This window comes from Photinus pyralis, unplaced genomic scaffold (assembly GCF_008802855.1).
Source record: "Photinus pyralis isolate 1611_PpyrPB1 unplaced genomic scaffold, Ppyr1.3 Ppyr1.4_LG5, whole genome shotgun sequence".
Taxonomy (NCBI): Eukaryota; Metazoa; Arthropoda; class Insecta; order Coleoptera; family Lampyridae; genus Photinus; species Photinus pyralis.
In genome coordinates this window covers 34,360,401-34,366,698 of record NW_022170596.1, presented here as the reverse complement: position 1 = coordinate 34,366,698, position 6,298 = coordinate 34,360,401, and positions in this window count along the sequence as shown.

Sequence of the window (6,298 nt, the reverse complement as noted above, 5' to 3'; positions counted from 1 at the left end):
TCAAGATTTAAGAAAAAAAGTTTCATACAAAATAACGGACAGGGATACAATCAAGTGGAATTCACCAGCGAGCTCGGTAGGGCAACTTCACTAGCTGTCTATCGTATTTATTTTTGAGAAAGTTAATACTTGGTATATCTACCCTCGAGAGTTAATATTGGGCACATGGTTAAAACGTCAAAATTGAATAAATATGTATTTAAAGACTATATTTTAGTTAATGTTAGTTTACATTTGAAAGTCGTTTATTTATAGTGTCATTTTACACAAGTATTTTCATTTGATCCATTGAACTTAACATTACACTTACATATGATACGACTTAAAAAATGTTTATCTGTGTAGAAACTGCTTAAACATTTTATAACCGTTCAGCAATAGCTACTAAAATTAAATTGGAAATGGTAACATTTTGGAACGCAGTCTTTAGTTCAGTTATGTATAATAGGCTACAAGCACTCGCCAATCAATGAATTTGGATCCAACAGCAGGTTTCTAAAATCAAAATGTTCATGTTCATCCAAAATATACGTCTGTATGAATGCGTCATCATGGCTTTAGTAAAACGTTGTGACTCAAAACATAATTATTGAATGTTTTCAAGACAATTTTAAGAAAATACAAAGTTTTGACAAAAACACCCAAATACTTCAGAATACAGTTACTAGACTTAAGCGTCACGTGTAGTGTCTACCAATCGCTTCAGGAATTCGTGCGAGGTCTCAGGGAAAGACATTTAGACATGATAGGCAGCGTTCCGAGTGCAATTGGAGAATAAATCACTGAGCTCAACAGAGAAGATTATTATATCTTAAGTGACAGGTAGGTTGAAGTACACTTTAGCTTTGGATTTGGAACAACTTGTTACCAATTCCAAACCTTCGGCTAATATAATCACGGAGACGACAAATTACCCAGTGGAACTAAGAAACTGCATGATGGGTCAGAGCCTGAAATGCACACGACAATTAACCTTGACCAACGATCCATTGAACCAGTATCACCAGCCGAACTAGCCAGAGCGCAACAATCTTAATCCTGGCTACGACCTTATCACAGGTGACGTACTAAAACAACGCGGCACTTTCCCGGCAATTGGAAGGTGTCGAAAGTCATAATGTTGCCAAAATCCGGGAAACACCCAAGGAACATCAAGTCACACATACCAGTATCGTTGACTCTTCCGGTGATCTCGATGCTAATCGAAAAAATACGATTGAGACTCGATGAAAAAGAATAATACCGAATTACCAATTCGAATTTCGTAGTTGGTTAGGGTTGGTGGAGTAGCCCTGACTTGATGAATGCTTTTAATATGGTTGATCGGAAATGATACGATAAGTTTTAGAAATTTTACCATTATATTACCACTTTTTGAATCTTTATTATGGGTCCGAGGAAGTCAGAAGTGTTCAACTAGGCGATCCTCTGCGTCCCTCGCTATTTTGCATGGTAATTTAGGATATGATAACAACGTTACTCTCGGAACTTAATATATGGTTCTTGGATAATGGTGCTTTGGCTGGTGATGACGAAGTCGTCCATTATTAAGAAATCTATAGAATTTGGTTTGTAACTCAATTTTAGCTAACGTGAATTGTCTTTCTTTTGTGCTGAAGATGATTGTATCTCCATCGCACAAATTTTACAGCAATTTGAATCAGTTGCGCCTGAAATTAAATTGATAAAGTCTACCAACACAAGTCCGCTTGGATGTCTTCAATGACCAGGGAATATCTTCATCTATTGGAAAACCTAGTCTCGAACTGCAAAGAGTTTATCATTCAACGAAAAATCCTGGTTCAAGCAACTCTCCCAGTTATACATGGAAGCCTTTTGCTAGAAAATGCCTTTAGTGTTGGTAGTGCATTAATGACTAAATCAATATTTCTGGTTTCTATTTCAACAGTTACCGCTCAACACCAACTAACACCTCAGTAAAATTTGCTTCGTCTTATAATTTTATGTGTGGGGAATAATATAGTTGTAGGTGTTTAGTTTGAAACCTGTGTCTGCGTTTACCTAGACCTCTACGACTGATTCAAAGGTCCATGTTCACTTCGTCATCTATTCCGGTAATCGTGGTATTTGTATTGATTTTTTAATTACGGTGGCCTTTAGTATGATCTTGGCTCTCTTCGCAAGGAAATAGGTGTGGTGAGAGTTTTGGACCTAAGCTGATCACAGCAACCACTAAGTGCTTATTGATGCGAAATAACTAATAAACAATCTGTTCATTTGTCAAACCCAATAATGCCTGTTTGTACCAATCTACAAATTAAAAATCTTTAGCGTAACCCTTCACTTTAAGCAACAGACTACACAAGCGAAGCATTTTATGTTTAAAGTCGAATATGAATAGGTACCGTTTTATAGTTGCTATAAATGTCAGACAAATCTTAAACACTAATAAAACATGTAGCTTTAATAAATGTAAACATGATACGTCATTTCGGTTCAAATCTTTGGCAGAGCTGATTTGATAAAAACTGGGGAAAGTTTGAGGAGAACTCGGTGGAGAATTGAAGAATACGTGAAAAAGATGGAAGCTGAAGAAGTTCAAGGAGGCTTAAAGCGAACTCATTTGAGGGGAATTTAAAGTATTAAAGGTGAATCTTACCTTTTTAAACATATTTAAATTAAAAATTAATTTGAAACCTTTTTTCGTTGGTCGCTAAAGATAAATCTTCACGTATAACAGAAATGACAATATGAAACTTAACTTAAATAAGATGAGGCAAAATTCGATTGCTTGAGGAAATAATTAGGATTACCAACTCATTTATGAATCACTGCTACTATATTAATTGTTCAAACTTGAATATCCAAGCATAACCAAATCTATAATGAAAGTCCCTTATCATGAAGAAACGTTTCTTTCGTGCGTCGCTTCCCTGACTACCGCTGTTACACCTGAAAAATCGCTATATGAGGAATTATGGGAAGTGGGCGATACATGTGGTAAATACGGCGAATGTGGACGATCCAATAATAGTAGTTATTTACATAAAAGTCAGGAAAGTGACACATTACTGGCGAAGAAATATTTAATTTCCGAGTCCGAGTCCGAGTCAGGTATGTCGATGTTTACTGACGAGTTTTGTATTAAATTCTACCCGAAACCGTATTTTATAAATAATATAAAATTTCAATTTTCATATAGAACTTTTGATTGATGTCAATCTGTCAGTGATGACAGGAGTCATTATAGACATTTGGCAGTGTCATAAATGCGGCCGGTAAAGTGACAGATGCGGCCAGTAAAGTGACAAGCGGCAGGAAACGCACTCTGCTCTGCCCTCTGTCATGGAAACTAAAATTTCCTAATTCCTGACAGAAAGTATAGGCATGAAAATAGAGTGTGCTTATGTGAACACTGGTACTCCGAAGAAGAAGTAGCATCTTTTGTTCTCGATAACCGTAGACTAGCATTCTTATACTTTTTGCAGGAACTGAGTCGTGGTGATGGTGCAGCAATTTTTGTAAGAAAAGGTTTTAATGTGCATTCTCTACAAATATTTTTTCATACACGCATAGATATGACATTATTTATAATCATTAATCAACTTGAAAAAATTCCGTACATATATTTAAATTTGCAAGTTCTCTCTACCAAAGCGCGTTTTTAAACATTCAACAATTTGTTTGATTAACAAACCAAACCAACTATGTACTGGCATCTAAGTTTTGTCGAGTGAAACGAAAACGTGGTGGAGTATGCATTTTTCGGCAACCCTCAGTGGATTGTGAGAGTATCTCTTTAAATCAGTTCTGCTCTGAACTGAATGCTGAATTCTGTGGTATTATTATCCCTAAAATTAAAGTAGTAGTTATTACATTATATAGATCTCCTAGTGGCGATCCGAAAATATTTTTAGATAATTTAGAGAAAGTGTTGGTTCATTGTTATAAAAAGTCTAATTTAATTATATTAGCAGGAGATTTTAATATTAATTTTTCAAGTAAATCGGGTCTTTTAGAGGACCTAACATCCGTCGTTATGTCATTTGGATTAAACATTTTGATAAAAGATTACACTAGAGTGACCGCTAACTCAGCTACCTGCCTTGATAACATTCTTTGGAATTTTCCAGATAACTATTTGGATTCAGTTCAATCTGGGGTAACTGACCCTTGTTTGTCAGACCATAGAGGTCAATACTTGAAATTTAAAACTCGGAATTTTATAAACCCATTACCCTGTACGCTTAGGACATATTCTACAGATAGCAGAAATAATTTTAAACGTGACTTGCTTAATATTAATTGGGATGTTGATAGTGACACTGGTAAGAACTCCAACTCTCTGTCAAACAACTTGGTACACACCTTTCAGTCATTAATTTCAGTCCATTTTCCTTTACGCACCAGAAAAATAAACAATATGAAACCGCCGATTTTTTGGTTCAATAAAAAATTAAAAGACATGCGAAACACCCTCGATTGTATTAAAACAATTTGTGATGTAGATAAATCCTACAATGTGTACAAGGTTTTTAAAAAGGAGTATCGCAGGGCAATTAATAATGAAAAAAAGAAAACTTATGACAAATTTTTAAACAATTCAGATAATAAGGTTAAAGATGCTTGGAGATTAGTTAATTTTGAAAGAAGCAAATCCAACTCTAACAAAAATCATTTGCCATTTTCTGCTGAAAATTTTAATAATTATTTTGTTAACACGGTCAGTCAAATTACAGAAAACTTGCGTAAGCCAGGCCTCAGATCATCTGCAATCATTAAACAATTAAAAACTTCAAGATGTTCCTTTTTCTTACAGCCTATTACCAAATGTGACGTCCTTCAAGCTGTTAGTAAGTTAAAGAAATCCCGCTGTTCGGATTATTATGGCGTCAATGCAATTATAGTTAAAGAAACTATTGATATTTACGCGGAATATTTGGCGACTCTTTTTAACTTGTGCATTACAGAAGGCAACTACCCTGAGGTATTTAAAATTAGCGTTGTGGTACCGTTATTTAAAAAAGGTGAAATTTGCAACTTAAACAACTACAGACCGATTACCATTATTCCTATATTTTCAAAAATCTTCGAAATTATTCTAAATGAAAGGCTGTATAACTACTTTAACAATCATACACTATTAAGTCCCGCTCAATATGGTTTCCGTAAAAGCTGCTCTACCACTCAAGCAGTTTCCAAAATCATATCTATTATAATTAACTCTTTTGAAAAGGGTGAACATGCATCTTTAATAAAATCTTTAATATTATGCGACTTGTCCAAAGCTTTTGACTGTGTTTCTTTCAATATTTTACTTCATAAATTAGAAATGTATGGTATTAAGAGGCCTTGCAAAAACTTTTTTCTCATCATACCTTCAGGACAGAAAGCAATGTGTTGTGGCTAATGGTACCTATTCCAAATTGCTAACCACACAACAAGGTGTACCGCAAGGTTCAATTTTAGGGCCCCTACTTTTCATCATTTATATAAATGACTTTTTTGAATATATTCAACTTAACGAATGCATTGCTTATGCTGACGACACATCTTTAATAGTCACCGATAAAGACCACAAGATACTAACCACCAAGAGCCATAACTCGTTGCAACTTGCTCATGATTGGTTTGCGCACCATAATTTAAAACTAAATAATGAAAAAACACAAGTAATTACGTTTTCTTCTAACCCTAAGTTTACATCAGGAAAATGCGCTAAAGTTCTAGGAATTTATGTAGACGACCGTTTAAATTGGATCAATCACATTGACTACCTAGTTAGTAAATTAGCAAAGGCCACGTTTGTTCTAAGGAACTTAAAAAAATGTATTAACACCACCACCCTTCAGGCATGTTATTTTGCACTATTTCACTCTCATTTAATGTATGGTGTTAACCTATAAGTAATTCCTCTAAAGCAAAAAAAGTGTTTTCAATGCAAAAGAAATTCGTCAAGATGTTAGCCAATGAACATTATAGAGAACACGGTCAAAGTATTTTTTGTAAATTTCAAATCATGCCTCTTCCATCTATATTCATTTATTGTGCACTTCTAGAATTACACAAAAAGCAATCCTCGGTACTGACAAATGGCAGCACTCATAAATACAACACTAGAAAGGCTAACGATATGCGAACCCCTTACTTCAGGCTTTCCAAGTCTAAAAAGTATTACTATCAAGTGAAACTTTATAATATTCTCCCTAGTAATGTCAGGGACTCGACATTTTATTGTTTTAAAAATCGTGTAAGGAAACATATACTAAGTCATTGTTTTTATTGTGTAGATGAATATTTAAATACTCCATTTTCTCCTTAGCTCTAGTCATTATAG